Genomic DNA, 17,500 nt, shown 5'->3' with positions numbered 1-17,500 from the left:
TCAGTAACCATTGCTATACCTCACCAGCACCCTTTGTATCAGTAACCACTGTTATACCTCACCAGCGTCCTTTGTATCAGTGTATACTGCAGAGTAACCACTGCTATACCTCACCAGCGTCCTTTGTATCAGTAACCATTGCTATACCTCACCAGCGTCCTTTGTATCAGTAACCACTGCTATACCTCACCAGCGTCCTTTGTATCAGTGTATACTGCAGAGTAACCATTGCTATACCTCACCAGCACCCTTTGTATCAGTAACCACTGCTATACCTCACCAGCACCCTTTGTATCAGTAACCACTGCTATACCTCACCAGCACCCTTTGTATCAGTAACCACTGCTATACCTCACCAGCGTCCTTTGTATCAGTAACCATTGCTATACCTCACCAGCGCCCTTTGTATCAGTAACCATTGCTATACCTCACCAGCGCCCTTTGTATCAGTAACCATTGCTATACCTCACCAGCGTCCTTTGTATCAGTGTATACTGCAGAGTAACCATTGCTATACCTCACCAGCGCCCTTTGTATCAGTAACCATTGCTATACCTCACCAGCACCCTTTGTATCAGTAACCACTGCTATACCTCACCAGCGTCCTTTGTATCAGTAACCACTGCTATACCTCACCAGCGTCCTTTGTATCAGTGTATACTGCAGACATCTTAGAAGTTTTATTTATTGTGCTTCTTTGTGGCTTCTTGTAAGTTCTCCATTAATTCATGTGAAAAAAACCTCCATGCCATGTCCCTTCGATAGCTCAGCTGGTAGAGCGGAGGACTGTAGTGGGGACTGAGGCAGAAATCCTTAGGTCGCTGGTTCAATTCCGGCTCGAAGGAGATTATTTTTTTTTTTTAAATTGTCTACTTTTTTAGATGAAAATTTCTCAGATATACACAAATATCACTTTTATTCAGTGACAGATGTTTCTCATGTTGTTTCCTGCTGCACGTTATTCAGACTGTATGCTGCACAGCTATTAGTGTCATTACAGTTTACCACACTACACGTAAGAACTGGGCAGAGACAGCTGATGGTGACAGCAGACCTATTTCTAATGATACTTTCCAGGGCTCAGATCACTGGTCTGTCTGCTGGGAGAGATGAGAGTCACCATGGGCAGCCGGCAGGGAACGGGTTCTAGGTTATATGCAGGGCTTAAAGTGGTCCTGGAGAGTTGGTGGAACTCATCTCTTCCGCCACCTTCTCCCCACCCCCTCGCCATGCTAGTCTGACAGCCCAAAACAAGTGTGAAAACTGTTATCTACACATACACACTATAGTGTATAGGAAACAGTAAAGTGACTGGCCGACTACAATGTTCTAGAACTTTTCTTTTTTCTTTTTAAGTGATCTATCATCAGTGTCATTTTTCTGCCGTGCCTTTGATTTTTTTATGGGGACCCCACAAACTAGTCTATGTCACGTGGATACCCAATGTTTTTTTGCAACCCCTATGTATTGCCTTCGCTTGATTCTTTCCTTACCTATATGCTGGTTTCTCTGAAGAAATTGAGCCTCCCTAGGCAGACAGTGAGTGGCTACCATTAGAGGTGACGGAACTCAGTTCCATCCCGTTCCTGCCCACTTTAACCCCTGGTTATACATGAATTACACATGGTGTGTGACAATACTCAATAATATTGGGAACTGGACGATATTTATTTTGGAATGTTCTATAAGTATCTGTTTCCATAACAAGCTCTGTTATCTGGCTGCACTCATCATCTCCCATATGGTCTAGCGGTTAGGATTCCTGGTTTTCACCCAGGCGGCCCGGGTTCGACTCCCGGTATGGGAATGTGATTTTTGTTTCTGCCGTTTGATTTACTGCTTATTACATCAGTGCACAGATCCAGGTTGCCGATACATATGCAAATCGAATGCTATTATATATGGACCAATGCCTGATTGTAAATAAACCCCCAATACTGTCCATACACACAGTGTCAGGTTCTAAAACCCAACACTTCTGTTTGAGTTAATGCTCGATATTTGAAAGGGCAATGCTTTTACTGGCCGTGTCCTGCTTTCCGCGTCCTGCTAGCCATGTACAGCTTTCTGTGTCTTGCTTTCCACGTCCTGTTAGCTGTGTCCTGCTTTCCGCGTCCTGCTTCCTGCCTCCTGCTAACTGTGTACTGCTTTCCATGCCCTATTCTGCGTCCTGCTTTCCATGTTCTGCTTTCCATGTCCTGCTTTCCGCATCCTGCTAGCTCTGTACTGCTTTCTATGTCTTGCTTTCCACGTTCTGCTAGCCGTGTCCTGCTTTACGCATCCTGCTTTCCATGTCCTGTTAGCCATGTCCTGCTTTCCGCATCCTGCTTTCCATGTCCTGCTTTCCGCATCCTGCTAGCCGTGTCCTGCTTTCCGCATCCTGCTAGCCGTGTCCTGCTTTCCGCATCCTGCTTTCCATGTCCTGCTAGCCATGTTCTGCTAGCCATGTCCTGCTTTCCGCATCCTGCTTTCCATGTCCTGCTTTCCACGTCCTGCTAGCCGTGTCCTGCTTTCCGCATCCTGCTAGCCGTGTCCTGCTTTCCGTGTCCTGCTTTCCTTGTCCTGCTAGCCACATCCTGCTTTCTGTGTCCTGCTTTCCACGTCCTGCTAGCCGTGTCCCTGCTTTCCGTGTCCTGCTTTCCTTGTCCTGCTAGCCACATCCTGCTTTCCGTGTCCTGCTTTCCACGTCCTGCTTTCTGTGTCCTGCTTTCCACGTCCTGCTAGTAAAAGCACTCCCCTTTTAATTATCGGGCATAAACACAAACAGAAGGGTTTTACAATCCTACACGTCATAAATAAACCCCTCTGTCTCCCCTCCTCATACAGTAATTACAGGGCCGGATTCAGAGATGGACGTTATGGCGATATTTTCACACAACAAGCGTTTGTTTGCTATTGTGCATGTGAGAACACCGCACTGCAAACACAGCAATTGCATTGCGATTACGTTCATACAGAGGACCACCCGCAAAGTGAGGGACAGGTAGGCAGCGTTTGGGGGTGGTTATTGGGGGATGGTTAGAAGAGCGCAGGTGTGTCAGACCGTTTATACGCCATTTCATGTATGTGCATATATTAGGCATTGCAATTGTTGTCAGTCTCTGTATCAGGCCACAGTCTGTCACATAACACTGCCACCTAGTGGCTACTTTCTGGCATTCTACTAATAATACCTCTTTTCCACCAGTAACCCGGGTCCGACCCAGGTCAGACACCATTTACACAACACCATCAATCTGGGTTATTCTCAGGTCAGCTCCATTCACACTGAACCTGGGTCTGCCCTGCTAAACTTGTTAGGTCATAAAAAGTGGGAGGTGACTGCTCCACAACCACCAATCAGCTCATTTTAGACCAGGCTTGCCTATCCTCCCGATTTGGTCCGGAGCCTCCCGAATGTCTGGTGGTCCTCCCAACCCCCCGGAAAGGCAGGCAAGCCTCCCGGCTGCCGCCTGACCCTCGACTACAAGTAGAAACCCCCCGCAGCGGGGGTCCCGATGACACAATTAGCGCTAAATCGCGTCATCGTGGCTCCGCCCCCTGCATCAGAATGCCTTTATTTTTGGCCCCAATTAGGCATCAGTGCCCGGCCACGCCCCCCGCTGTGTGACATTCAACTCCCTCCGGAAGGAGGGAGCTGAATGTCGGCAACTATGTTTTAGACCTAACCCAGGTCAGATAAACCAGGTTGCACCAGTTACACTGCACCATTACCCAAGTCCATCCTGGGTCCAGCCCTGGTAGCTACCTGGGTTGGATTGCTGGGTCACTTGACCCTGGTTATTTTTAAGGGACCCTTTTACACTGAGCTGTGACCCGGGTAGACCCAGCAATAACCCAGGTTTGTGCTCTGGTGTAAAAGGGGTATAAGTCACATTTCAGAAATTCGTCGCTCAGGTGCCCAAGTTTATTATTATTATGAAAGTTCTGTACATTGCTCTAAAGCTGGGAACACACGTAAAGATTATCTGTCCAACAAGTCAACTAGTTGAATGGTTGGAATGAAAATCTGGTAAGGTATGAAAGTAAATGACAATCAGCAATTTGCACCCAAACATCAGAAAATTAACAAAAACTGTTGTTTGAACAAATTGTTTAGATCAAACATTTAACAAACTTGTCTGACGCCATTTTCATCTGTTTTCTGGCATTTAGGAGCAAATTGCTGATCATCAGTTACTCCCATACATTACCAGATTCTCATTCCAACCAATCAACTAGTTGGTAGCAGTGTCGGCACTCAATTCACATGTGGCTACTTCAAATGACAAGACAGAAAGTACACTCCACTGTGTTGGGCTAAGGTACATTTCCCCTCCTCTCCCAATGTCATGGCTTGTTGTATAGCTATGTATTACGTTTTGCTACTCCTTCATCCACTGAAGCATATAAAGGGTGGAGTTCAACCTTGTTACCACCTCTTGCTTCAGTTGATGGCCGGGCAAATTAAACTGCTCTTGCAGGAGCTGCAGTCTCCTGCATGCTATTGCTGAATGCATACTGGCCAACAATCAGCTCCGGGAGGGAGCTGATTGTTGGCTAACAATGGGGGGCGGGGCCATGATGACGCTATACAGCGCGAATCGTGTCACCGCCTGCTGCTGGGGTTTCTATTTTTTTTTGGGGGGGGGGGGGGTTGGGAGGGTCACAGGTTTCCGGAGGCTTGCCTGCCTTTCCAGGGGGCTGGGAGCGGCACCCAAAAATCGGGAGGCTCCCGGCCAAATCGGGAGGGTAGGCAAGCCTGGCTGAATGTCAAAAATGTCCCGAAATTTTTTGGGCCACAGACAGCATCTCAAGCAGGCCTCTGTCATTTTTTAGGAGGAGAGTCCAGGTGGGGGAAGCCATGGTTCTCAGAGGTTGCCAGCGGTATGCCTCTTATTGAATCCGGTGATGCACAGAGTAGCCTGCCTCTGAATGAGCTGGCGTTGTTTGTTACATACTGCTGCTGCTGGAGGCGATTCACCCACCCACTGCGCTGTCAGTCATGTAATCTATAGTTTGCTCACTACCGCTTGTCTACATATCTGTGGTTAAGTTGTCAGGTGTTACAATGGCCTTTTGTAGGACAATAATTAGGTTCTTTTTAACATCCTGGTACAGCCAAGAAATGGCTTTTTGGGTAAAATGGAACAGAGATGGAATTTGGTAGTGGGGAAACAGGACCTCAATTAACTTTGTAAAACCTACTGCATTAATTGTGAATATTGGATGCAGATCTAATACTAGCATAGCTGTCATGGCATCAGTGATCATCTGTGCGACTGGGTGAGAGCTGTCATACTTGCTTCCCCTTGCGAGAGATACTTTAACAGTCAATTGTTTTGTTAAACTACTACTGATGAAGATCCACCCCCAGCAGCAGCAGCAGCAGGCCTAATGCTCAAGGATTATTCGGAGGAGGCCTGGAAAGGGGATGAGTCACCTAGCAAATTGGATACCAGACTACCTCTGATTATTACTGGGGGTTATTGAGGATTAAGGTGTTGGTGGTGAAGATAGTGATAGTGAAGATACACACAGCAATCATTACACTGAATATGACATTGTTCTAGCATGTTTAATGTCTTTAGATCTGTGCAAGCACAAAAGTTGCACTGCACATGTGCAGATCCAGTGTGGCCCCCAATGCTGCAGCATGATTGACATTCTCCGGGCATTTGGGGCTAGCGGTACACAGGATAATGAAAAACATGTTGGCCATGTTGGCCTTGTTTTCTGGATGTGCCCATGTCTGCCTCTTTGAATACAGGATAACCAGCTTAAGCAGCATGAGATTCCTGACCATCCTAAGAAATCTGTGGGTTACTCAGGTGACCTCTGATCACAGAGATCTAGTGCTCCGTCCAGCAGGAGACATTCACACAGAATCAGGCTCTATGGAGGGTATTCAATCAGCCGCTGGGTTTACCCTGCTTCTAATTGCCGTCCAAACCCCCCGCAGCATTGGGAAAGGCTATTCAATTAACCTTTTTCCTATGCCGAAAAATTGGGACTCACGATTTGGTGTTTTTTCTGTGTACTTTACCTCACACCTCCATGAGCTGCGAGGTTCAGTCCGACTGCGGGAACTTGCGTGCAGGGTAATGCCTGCTAGTTGAATAGGTCAGGCGCGACAATTAGCCGTGTGGTAAACCCCGTGGCTAATTACCCCCCTATGTAGAGCTATAGCGAGCGGCCATGATGATGGTCGCGATGGTCAAGACCATCGCGACCATCGGGCTTGCGATGAGACCCTTCTGGTAGGGTCTCGTTCATTGCAAGCCCCAGAGAGCTTTCGGCTCTAACAGAGCCGAAAGCTCTCCACTAAGATCACTTGTGATGTCAGTGGGGCCGCCCCCAAACGGTAGGCGTTCTCATGAGAACGCTCCGTTTGGGCAGCCACCCCCCCAGCCCGCCCACCAAAATCAACATCGACAGCTCGCCTCCTTTGGTGCGAGACCTGGAGCGACGGAGTGCCCGTCGCTAGCCGGGTCTCGCGCATGCACACAACGGAACCGGCTCCATCGTGCGCATGCGCTGTGGGCCACCATCGACCCGGTTGCGAGCGCTCAGCGCTTGCGACCGGGTCTGAATCAGGCCCAGTGTGCGATCCTATAAGTAATCACTGAAATAGGTTTATCTTTATAATCAATGTAACTATAATTATTGACATTTAATATATGGTATGTATTACTGACAGACTGGTAAAGTGCAGTCCATCTGTGACTTGGTGACAGTCTAGCCATCATCGTAACCAAGGAACTTTTGCAAACTACACCATCACCGACACCAAACAAGCCATCACCAACTCACTCTGGAGGGTATTCATGAAAGCTTGCAGAGAGGAAAAATGGTAAAAAATAAAGTACAAACCAATCAGCTCCTGTAATTTTTCAAACACAGCCTGTAAAGTGACAGGAGCTGATTGGTTGGTGCTTTATCTCTCACAATATTATCTCTCTCCGAGCTTTCATGAATACCTACCCCACCCCTGTGTTGATGTTGAATTGTAAACTTTCTGAAATTGTTCTAAAAAACTAGGGCCTTTATCAGCATTCCGAGGACATGTGTTCTGTCTCAGGAAAATAGTAAGAGTCATACTAATGGTGCGTACAAATCGTTATCATTTATTCAATCTCCCGGGTGTGCTGGATGATCGATATCCATCATCCAGCACACCACCAACTCACCAACGACTTTGCGATCCATGATCAACTATCGCTGGTCCTTATAGTAACCTGGTCGAGATCGACCAGGTTGGCCTTCATGCACGGGCGATGGTCGATATCGACCATACGTGCCCACGCATCACAGGTTGTTGGTACCTAAAAATGCACGATATGAATGATAACATTATTATCGTTATCGTTCATATCCATTTTAATCGTACCGTGTACGCACCTTAATGCCATTACATAAAACTCATACATTGCTCAAAGTTCTGTGATTTATGGTTAAGAGTTAAAGAACTGAAAAAATGGTTAAAAATCAAATTATGCGGCATCCTGCAAAGCATGTAACAAGCGGTTTCAAATTAATACTAGTTGCGAATCTGTCTAAATATGCAAAGAGCAATTTGCACATTATCAAAATAGAAGCTCTCTCAGGCGTCAATCTGTTCACTTCTACCCCTTTCACACTGAAGCCCGGGCTCTGACCTGGGACACTGGACACAGGTTGCAGACAGGGCTTCAGATGATTTACCCCATTCAGACCGCCCATTGGACCTGGGTTATTCCCTGGTCATCACCGTTCAAAAAGGATGCTTGGAGATGATGTAATCTCCAAGCACTCCTAATACCCCTTTTCCACCAAAATTCCGGGTCTGACCCGGAGTTGGAACAGGGTTCCTATCCGGATCAGACCCGGAATTTTGCCAGCGCCAACTCGGAATATTCCCGAGTCGGCGCCGCTCACACCGGAGTCGGGTCTGCATAGACCCGGCTTTTTCGGCGTGTAAGTGGTTGCTTGGAGATGACGTCATCTCCAAGCACCACTGAAGCCGGACCAATCGGCGTGACCCGGAGTGCGCTGTTCTCACAGCAGGGTTTCATGGGCTATGCCTGTGTTAAACCCTGCTATTTACCTGGGTTGGATTGCCGGGTCACTCGACCCAGCGATCCAACCCTCTCCCCTTTTACACCAGGGAGCTGCCCGTTATACCCTTCAATAACCCGGGTTTTAGCTCCGGTGTAAAAGGTGTATTAGTTAGCCAATCAGAAGCCTTTTCCTTTCACACCACCGGCTACCTGGGTCTGAAACGGGAATAACTCTGCTCATGACTCATGTAGCAGACCGGGGATGCACAACCTGGGTTAACCTTTTTAGACCGGGCTAGAACTAAGGTCATTCCGTCTTTCCTATGGCAATAACCTGGGTTCTCTGCCCTGTGTGAAAGGGGTTTTAGACAAACTCCTTAAACAGAACCTAGTGGCAATGGGGCTTCTTTATGAATTATTAGACTTTAAACCCAATATTTGTAATTTCTTACCACAGCTATCGTGGCAATAAGAAATGATTTACCATCCAAATGTTTCAATCAACAAAACATGCAGGGACGGGGGCTCTAAGACTCCTTAGTAGTGAGATGATTGTATTGTTGATATGTAATAGATCTTGTAGTGGATTACTTTAACATTTAATTATAGGTTTTGCAAAGAGTTTCATTTATATAAATTCGATTGTTATGCATTCAGACACCCGTACACCGATTGGGATGAAACCAATGTGAGGTGCGCCATTTGGATCCTGTCCAGGTTTTAGGGGGGGTTATGGTCCCAGTTGGACCTCCTGTTGGTGTACGTTGTGCAGAACTTTGACCCAGGGAGCCTGTTCTGACCCTCCCGCTGGATGGATTTGGATGAGAATTCACTGAGTGGTAACATTGGATCCCGGAAGACATACTAGGGGATTGAGGTTCAGGTTGGACCTCCCAATGGTGTATGCTGAGCAGAACTTTGACCCAGAGAGATCACTGGATGGATTTAGAAGAAAACTTCACATACTGGTGACTATTGGTCTGGGGTGCCTAACTTAATAATTCTAAAATGAGGTCCTGGTTGGACCTCCCATTGGTGTATGCTGGGCAGAACTTTGACCCGGGGATGCTGTTCTGAGCCTTTCAATGGATGGATGGATTTAGATTAAGTTTTCCCAGAGTGGTAACATTGGATACCAGAAGACATATGAAGGGGTTGAGGTCTGGGTCGGACTTCCTGTTGGTGTACACTGGGCAGAACTTTGACCCAGGGAGCCTGTTCTGAGCCTGTCACTACATGGGCGGATTTAGATGAAAACTTCAGAGGGGTGGCAATTGATCTGGGATGCCAAACTTGCCTTCAAAGGAAAGATGCACTATAGCAGCTCTGATTGGGGGTGAGGCCTGTTAATTTGTGTTATTAGCCCCCACCCCCTTGCTGCATACTGCCATGATTCATAGGAGTATGGAGGGGGGTGGTGCCAAAATGACACCTGCAAATTGCAGCATTATGCCATGAGGGTGCAGGGCTCCAATTGTGGTCAGTCAGGAGGGTTTCTATGTACTCAGAACTCTTTCCCTGCATGTACCACAGTAAGCTATATATAGCCTGGGTAAAGTGTGTATAACACCTATATAATGCTATGTTGAGTTGTCCTATGACAGTAACAGCAAGTAAACTGTTTGTAGCCCCCAGCATTTAATAAGTACTAAACTGTTATGCTAATGCCATTGAGTTTACCAAGCAATTACACAATAAACCGATGACCGAATTGTATTTACTATGAACTGCCACAGTATTATTATGTGTAATGTGTTACCATGGAGAATATACATATACAACTGCAAGTCCATAAAAACTCAGTTGGGAGGAGAAGGGCATGGGGAGGAGGAGAACATGGGGAGGAGAAGGACATGGGGAGGAGAAGGGCAAGGGGAGGAGAAGGACATGGGGAGGAGAAGGGCATGGGGAGAAGAAGGATATGGGGAGGAGAAGGGCATGGGGAGGAGAAGGACATGGGGAGGAGAAGGATATGGGGAGGAGAAGGACATGGGGAGGAGAAGGACATGGGGAGGAGAAGGGCATGGCAATGTAGACATAAGCAGCTGGATGATTTATAAGTATTTTAATTCCAGCTGGTTTATGAAGGAAACTATGCTGGTAGGTGAGGTCTCTGTGATCAGCTACTACTACTGATCCCTTTGCATCAGCTCCCATATGGTGTAGTGGTTAGGATTCCTGGTTTTCACCCAGGCAGCCCAGGGGCGACTCCCAGTATGGGAATGTGATTTTTATGACTGTATATATTTGTAATAATTCTATACTCCATTTGGTGTCTTTATACTGTCACTATTTTAATATTTTCTTTAGAGGCAGACTACAGGTGCCAGCAGGCTCTTAATGTCCGTGCATGCTGTCACTTGTGGTTCTACAAATGCTGGGATGCCAGGTCAGGCTTGCTGGGACCTGAAGTCCCACTGTAAAGAACAAAATTACACCACATTTTTAGACCATTACCCTTGCACCCACTGCCACCAGGGGTGCAGGAAATAGCTTTGTTCCCAGGCCTGGGGCTTCCTCGGGGAGGGGAGACCCCTTCTTTTGGGACATCCCTACTTTCCAAGGAATTCCAGGCCTGGGCTGACCAGTTTGGGGTTGGCTTACATGATGGCAGGGGACCTGCTTTCCTGCTGCATAATGCAAAGATTCACAGGTGTGAGTGGAGCCAAAATGACAGCTGCAGATTGCAGCATTATGCCACAAGGGGGCAGGTATCTGACTGTGGTCAGTCAGGGGGGTTTCTTGGTACTCAGAAGGGGATGTTGCCGGTTTACATACCGACGCTGGAAGTCCGACACGGGACTTAAGATAGGCATCAAAATACCGACACCTATCTTAATCCCAATGCCGGAAGACAGACAAGATGCCAACCTGAACAAGGTAAGGCGTCAGCTGTTAGCTGTGAAGGGAGGGAAGGGTTAGGTTTAGGCAGCATAGCGGGATTAGCATTAGGTTTTGGGGGTTAGAGTTAGGCACCCCAGGGGGGGTTAGGCACCACTGGGGGGGAGAGATAGTGCCTAAACCAAACTTCCCCTCTTTAGTGCCTAACAGGGAGGGTTAGGGTGTGGGGTGGGGAGGGATAGGGTTAGGCTACAAGAAGGGAGGGTTAGGGGCAGAAGGGGGAGGGTAGAGAAGAGGGGGAAGGGAGATGAGAGGGGGAAGGGAGATGAGATTGGGAAGGGAGATTAGAGGGGGAAGGGAGATGAGAGAAGAGGGGAAAGGGAGATGAGAGAAGAGGGGAAAGGGAGATGAGAGGGGGAAGGGAGATGAGAGAAGAGGGGGAAGGGAATGGAGAGGGGAAGGGAGATGAGATGAGAGGGGAGATGAGATGAGAGATGAGAGGGGAAGGGAGATGAGATGAGAGGGGAAGGGAGATGAGAGGGGAAGGGGATGAGATGAGATGAGAGGGGAAGGGAGATGAGAGGGGAAGGGAGATGAGATGAGATGAGAGGGGAAGGGAGATGAGATGAGATGGAATGAGAGGGGAAGGGAGATGAGATGAAATGAGAGGGGAAGGGAGATGAGAGGGGAAGGGGATGAGATGAGAGGGGAAGGGAGATGAAAGGGGAAGGGAGATGAGAGAAGAGGGGGAAGGGAGATGAGATGAGAGGGGAAGGGAGATGAGATGAGAGGGGAAGGGGATGAGATGAGAGGGGGAATGGAGATGAGAGGGGGAAGGGAGATGAGAGTAGAGGGGGAAGGGAATGGAGAGGGGAAGGGAATAAGGAGAGGGGAAGGGAATGGAGAGGGGAAGGGAGAGAAGAGGGGGAAGGGAAGGGAGAGGGGAAGGGAAGGCAGAGGGGAAGGGAATGGAGAGGGGAAGGGAAGGGAATGGAGAGGGGAAGGGAATGGAGAGGGGAAGGGAGAGAAGAGGAGAGGGGAAGTGAATGGAGAGGGGAAGGGAATGGAGATGAGAGAGGGGAATGGAGATGAGAGAGGGGAAGGGAATGGAGAGGGGAAGGTAGGAGTAGTTGAATAGTACAAGCAGCAACAGAAATGTTATGTAAACAAATTCTTCCAATCACTTGTGCACTCAGGAGCTCATTCAGACCTGCTCGCTAGATGCGATCGCTCGCTCCGAGCGTATGGAAATTCAGCTAAGTGACATCAAGGCAGCCGCTCGCAGGGCAAGTCATAAGCATGCCCACTTTGTTTTGGTGCGCAATCACTTTTTGTTTGTAGACGCCCACCAGCCTGTCTAAAGACGACCACTTGTGCACGTCATCTCCAGTAAGTGCATGAAACCATTAGTACATCAAGCACCATCGGATGCGATCGCAGCGATTGAGGTTGACTATACCCTGCCACAAGCACTGTGATCACTTCAGTGTAACATTCCACCAAGTGACGTGAACTATGATGCTGCCTTTTAATTATGCATGCCTCTGAAACGGCGTTGCAACACTCAGGAACACCTGCGTTTGCACCTCCTCTACCCCGTTAGTAGTGTCCTGCCCCTGTTACCACCCACAAATGGCCTCTCCTGTCACTCAGTCAGATGAGCTGTCTATGCTGGGTGAGCGAGCCCTTCCAGACCACTCGCAGTGGTTCACGCATGCGCATTGAGATGCAAACGCATGCGCAGATTGGAAATATTGGCCGTGAATGAGCGAGCAGCCGCTTGCGAGTGGGTCTGAATCAGGTCCTCAGTTCATATATAGCCCAAGTGAAAGGAAGAATCGGTAGCCTGGAAGATATTGGCTCATATTACTGGACTGAACCAATTGAATATGAGCCATGTATTAATGATTGCACTTGCAATGCGATCTGTGCATGCCACCAGTACCACCTATGATTTTATTGCAAGATGTGATCATTGAATCTGGATGTATCATCCGGCACACGCAGGGGCTCTGAAAGGCTCCTGTCCCTGTGACATGTGCGGAGAGCTGCCCAGGCTATACATGCACAGCCACCATTGCTGGGGGACCCTCTCCTGGCTAATTATGCGATGTGTAGCGCAATGGCTACAGAGGCTGATGCTGCGGGAGACAATATAGATGCATCGCATTACAGATGTTGCTAGATTTGGCAGCATTGCGTCCCTCATAGAAACCTATAAGGTATGCGACTGCCTGCGGGAACGGATGGATACCTGCTGCGGTCTTCATACATTTGGGGGAAATGTAATATTTGTGGTTAACCCATTTTTCGGGGATATAGCCGCAAATATAGAATGATAAATGGGTCCCTTAGTCATAGTATGTGATTATTTGTTGATGGATGTAAAGCACCTTTATCCTGTTTCCAATGTGTTTATATAGACTGGGAGTTGTGGATAGACTTCTACAGAAAGAGTGACGCAGGCGGGATTCAATTGCGCTGTATATTGTTTAGCAGCAGGAATCTTGTCACAATACATTGTTATACAGACCGCTCAGTGCACAGCGACAATCATACAGGGACATTAGCAGGATTTTATAGCATCTAGTGTTGTGTTTTAACCAAAAGGAATGGACAGGAGAAAAGACAGGGACATTTCATAGTCTGACCAGGATAAACCAGGTCACACAGGAGAATTCTGAGTGGAAACACTGATTAGAGGCTAAAGTCCTCATTCTGGTGATACATAGCACAGCTCACTGGTGTATCTGCTGGGGAGGAGAGATCTGTACTTCTATTAGTATTATTATTATTATTATTATTATTATTAAGGGAGTGTCGCCATTTGTTTAATCAAAATGTACCTCAGACAATGATGACATAATAATTTTATAGTTTTTCTGATGTTCCCCAGCTCCCTAGAGTGATGGGAAGGAGACATCATCCCGATACTAATAGATTATAATTGTCTATGATGTTTTGTAAGCCTGTTTCCTGCTGACCTGACACCAGCGAGCAATAGCAGGACAATCTAAATACATACTTGCCAACTCTCCCTGATTGTACGGAGACTCCCTGAAATAGTAGCAATCTCCCTGCCTTCAGCAAGAGCCTAGCAAACTGCCTGATTGGACCTTACCCCCAGGGCCATCTCTTCCATTGGGCTTGTTGGGCAGTTGCCCAAGGGCCCAAAGCTTGTAGGGGCCCGCCAATCCGCCCCCCCTGCAGCCGCAGCCAGTTGGTAAATTTGTGATATTTTATAATCCAGCCACCGGTGCACTGTATTCCGGTCATGCAGGAGGGTTTCATTTTATTGACCATTTACATTTTTTTTCCCGTGAATGTATGGGTAGGGGCCCCAGTGCATTGCTTTGTCCAGGGCACACACTGCTGTTAAGACAACCATGCTTACCCCATTACGAAGTTGTTTCTATATATATATAACGTCCAAAGGGAAAGATCAGCATTCACAGGATCAAATCATCCAAAAGACAAGGTTTATTGCATATACATGATGCGGTCTACGTCATGTTTCAGGGCCTTAGCCCCTTCGTCAGGACCCACTCGCAATAAGACAGACAAACACAGACTAAACTTACCCACCATAAATACCCACTTCCAGCCTGACTGTTCACGCTCCTCACTTCCGGCCGCGGGTGCGCCAGCGTCTTCAGCCCCCTTACTTCCGGGATCTACAAGCCTCTGTTGCCTAGCAACTACACGGCTTGCGTCCCAGATAGATCGTCTGATTGTCTGATCTCAAATACCAAATTATTGATCACATTCGTGAGTCATATAGAGGGGGTGCAGAATAAAAAACTTCTTACTTTAGAAGCTCGTTGGACCTTTCGGCTTCATACTGTGTGGCCCAGGGGGCTTAATGAAAAAATTAATTGGAACAGTTTGATGTAACCTGTTTTTGATATATAGTCGGATATTCCCTGTTAGGTCTTGTTGGTAATTTTGCTATCTCCTGTTATTTTGGTTCTTTTTTCTTGTTTCTTTTTTATTTAATGTATTGATGTATTATTTTATATGTAATATGTGTGGGGATTGTTTTGTCCCATATATATGTTCTGACTGGGCTCTCTGTCTGCCCGTACTGATGTGGTGTGGGGGCGTCTGTTTGTTGCCTGATCTATCTGGGACGCAAGCCGTGTAGTTGCTAGGCAACAGAGGCTTGTAGATCCCGGAAGTAAGGGGGCTGAAGACGCTGGCGCACCCGCGGCCGGAAGTGAGGAGCGTGAACAGTCAGGCTGGAAGTGGGTATTTATGGTGGGTAAGTTTAGTCTGTGTTTGTCTGTCTTATTGCGAGTGGGTCCTGATGAAGGGGCTAAGGCCCTGAAACGTGACGTAGACCACATCATGTATATGCAATAAACCTTGTCTTTTGGATGATTTGATCCTGTGAGTGCTGATCTTTCCCTTTGGACGTTATTTGTTATATCTAGATATGGCACCTGGATAAGTTGGATTATATGTACTATTTTTGAGTGCCAGCAGTTTTGGACATATAAATATATATATATATCACTGGATGTAGTCCGGCACTCAGAGATATGCACAACACAACTTGCCTGGGTGCACAGCCAGAGGGATAATACATAGGATGGAGAGTGGCAGGCACTCAGCAGGGACTAAACAACTGATGAGTAATGAAGCCAGACGGAGCCGGTGTATAGGTCAAAGTTTCAGCAGAATAACTGCTTTTATCAAGACATACACAATAAAAGACAGATACATACATATATAGACTCACCCAGTGTCCATCACCTCCACGGAAACCCCAGACGCTGCGCCGCGCGATGACATCACCACCTGGGACACACCAGCGCTTGTGCATGCTGAGAGGGCGTGGTCAAACACCCATGCCGTCACCATGGCTACAAGACAATATCAAATGACAATACAAATATTGCATGAAACATAGAGTGTGCGTTATCGCACCAAAACTCATAGGTAAAGCAGGCTGAAGCATGACAATGTTAGCATGAATAATATCCAAGATGCAGATGTACTAATATCCCCTAGGGGGTGCACAAATATACACGGTATCAGGCCAATAATACTGAAAATACCATATAAACTAAAGCCATGTGGCACAACTAAATAATGGGATCACCAAAAGAACAACGATTACAACTAAAGAGAACCACAACGACATTAAAGATAACAGGTAAGAGATAAATTCTCATTGAGGCCCATCGGATGCACAGTCTGTAGTGTGTAAATCCATTCTGCTTCCCTCTGCAAGATAATGCGACCTCTATCACCTCCTCTAATGCTAGGGGGTATCCAGTCCATCATCTTATATTTTATGCTAGAGAGATTATGATGCTGTTTGCGTAAATGGCGTGCAACCGGTTGATCACAACCTTTGCCCTCCAGCGCAGCCCTAATACTTGACCGGTGTAATGGCATTCGTTCTTTAAATTGGCGAGTAGTTTTGCCGATGTAAAGCATACTGCATGGACATCTGATGTAGTAAACTACATATTTACTTGAGCAGGTTAATGCACGCTTGATGGGAAATTTTTTACCTGATCGTGGATGTAAAAAGGAGTCACCTGTTTCAAGAAAGCTACAGGTAGTACATCCTGTCCATTTAGTTACCTGGCTTACGTGTCATGAAATGACAGGGTTTATTTTCAGAAAAATGGTTAATGTCATTATGGACTGTGATGTCCCTGATATTTCTCCCCCGTTTATAGGATGTCAGAATAGATGATCCTGCCAGAGCTGGAATTTGTTTATCCGTGGAAACCATAGGCCACATCACCTTAGCGGTTTGCATCAAGTTAGATAAATAATTTGGATTATTTGAATTGTACCAAATCAGATCTGTATTACAAGACCAAATTGACAAATACAGATCTGATTTGGTACAATTCAAATAATCCAAATTGCAAACGGTCATCAGAGACTACAACAGTTTCTCTTTTTTTAATAATAGAGAGAATAACTTTGCTACTATGTTAGCAATACTGCTGAGCCTCTATTAGGGTAATTATGGTTTACCACACTACATGTAAGCACAGGGCACAGACAGCTGATAGTGACACCAGTCTTAGTTACACTTCCCTCGCTCAGCTCATGGTCTGTCTGCTGAGGGAGAAGAGAATCTCTGTGCTTAGGTTATATGTGAGAATTCTGTGTACATATTAGGTCTAATACAGAGTGAGCACTACACCAGAATGTAGAGTATGATGCTCATGTAGACCGGCAATCGGTCATAAATGCACCGAGCAGGTTAGACTTCTCTCTACATTTTTCTTTTTCACCCACTATAGGAAAGGTTCAAGTACTCACTTATGCTGATAACTGCTCATAAACCAGCTGCTCACAGGCTCTGTATGTGCACAGAAATACACCATTTGTTTTTTAGTTATTTATGCCCATCCTGCTAAAATCTGTTTATCTACTCACTGGTGCCTGACTGCAATGTAGTTAGGTGAGGTCTCTGTGATCAGCTCCCACTACAGGACACCACGCGCGTCAGCTCCCACTACAGGACACCACACATCAGCTCCCACTACAGGACACCACGTGCGTCAGCTCCCACTACAGGACACCACACATCAGCTCCCACTACAGGACACCACACGCATCAGCTCCCACTACAGGACACCACACATCAGCTCCCACTACAGGACACCGCA

The 17,500-nt window shown here is 46.9% G+C and overlaps 2 non-coding genes across 2 annotated transcripts; both read left to right on the top strand.

Annotated features, from left to right (window-relative positions):
• Positions 1–755: 755 nt before the first annotated feature.
• On the top strand, positions 756–845 carry TRNAY-GUA (transfer RNA tyrosine (anticodon GUA)). The gene is given in 2 exon segments: positions 756–792; positions 810–845. It is a non-coding gene; the product is annotated as a tRNA-Tyr (tRNA).
• An 890-nt stretch (positions 846–1,735) lies between these two features.
• TRNAE-UUC (transfer RNA glutamic acid (anticodon UUC)) lies at positions 1,736–1,807 on the top strand. Its single transcript has one exon. It is a non-coding gene; the product is annotated as a tRNA-Glu (tRNA).
• The last annotated feature ends 15,693 nt before the right edge of the window (positions 1,808–17,500 follow it).

The sequence above is a fragment of the Taudactylus pleione genome, unplaced genomic scaffold (assembly GCF_031769625.1).
Source record: "Taudactylus pleione unplaced genomic scaffold, aTauple2 ptg000050l, whole genome shotgun sequence".
NCBI classification, from domain to species: domain Eukaryota; kingdom Metazoa; phylum Chordata; class Amphibia; order Anura; family Myobatrachidae; genus Taudactylus; species Taudactylus pleione.
This window is presented reverse-complemented; position numbering and strand designations above follow the sequence as displayed.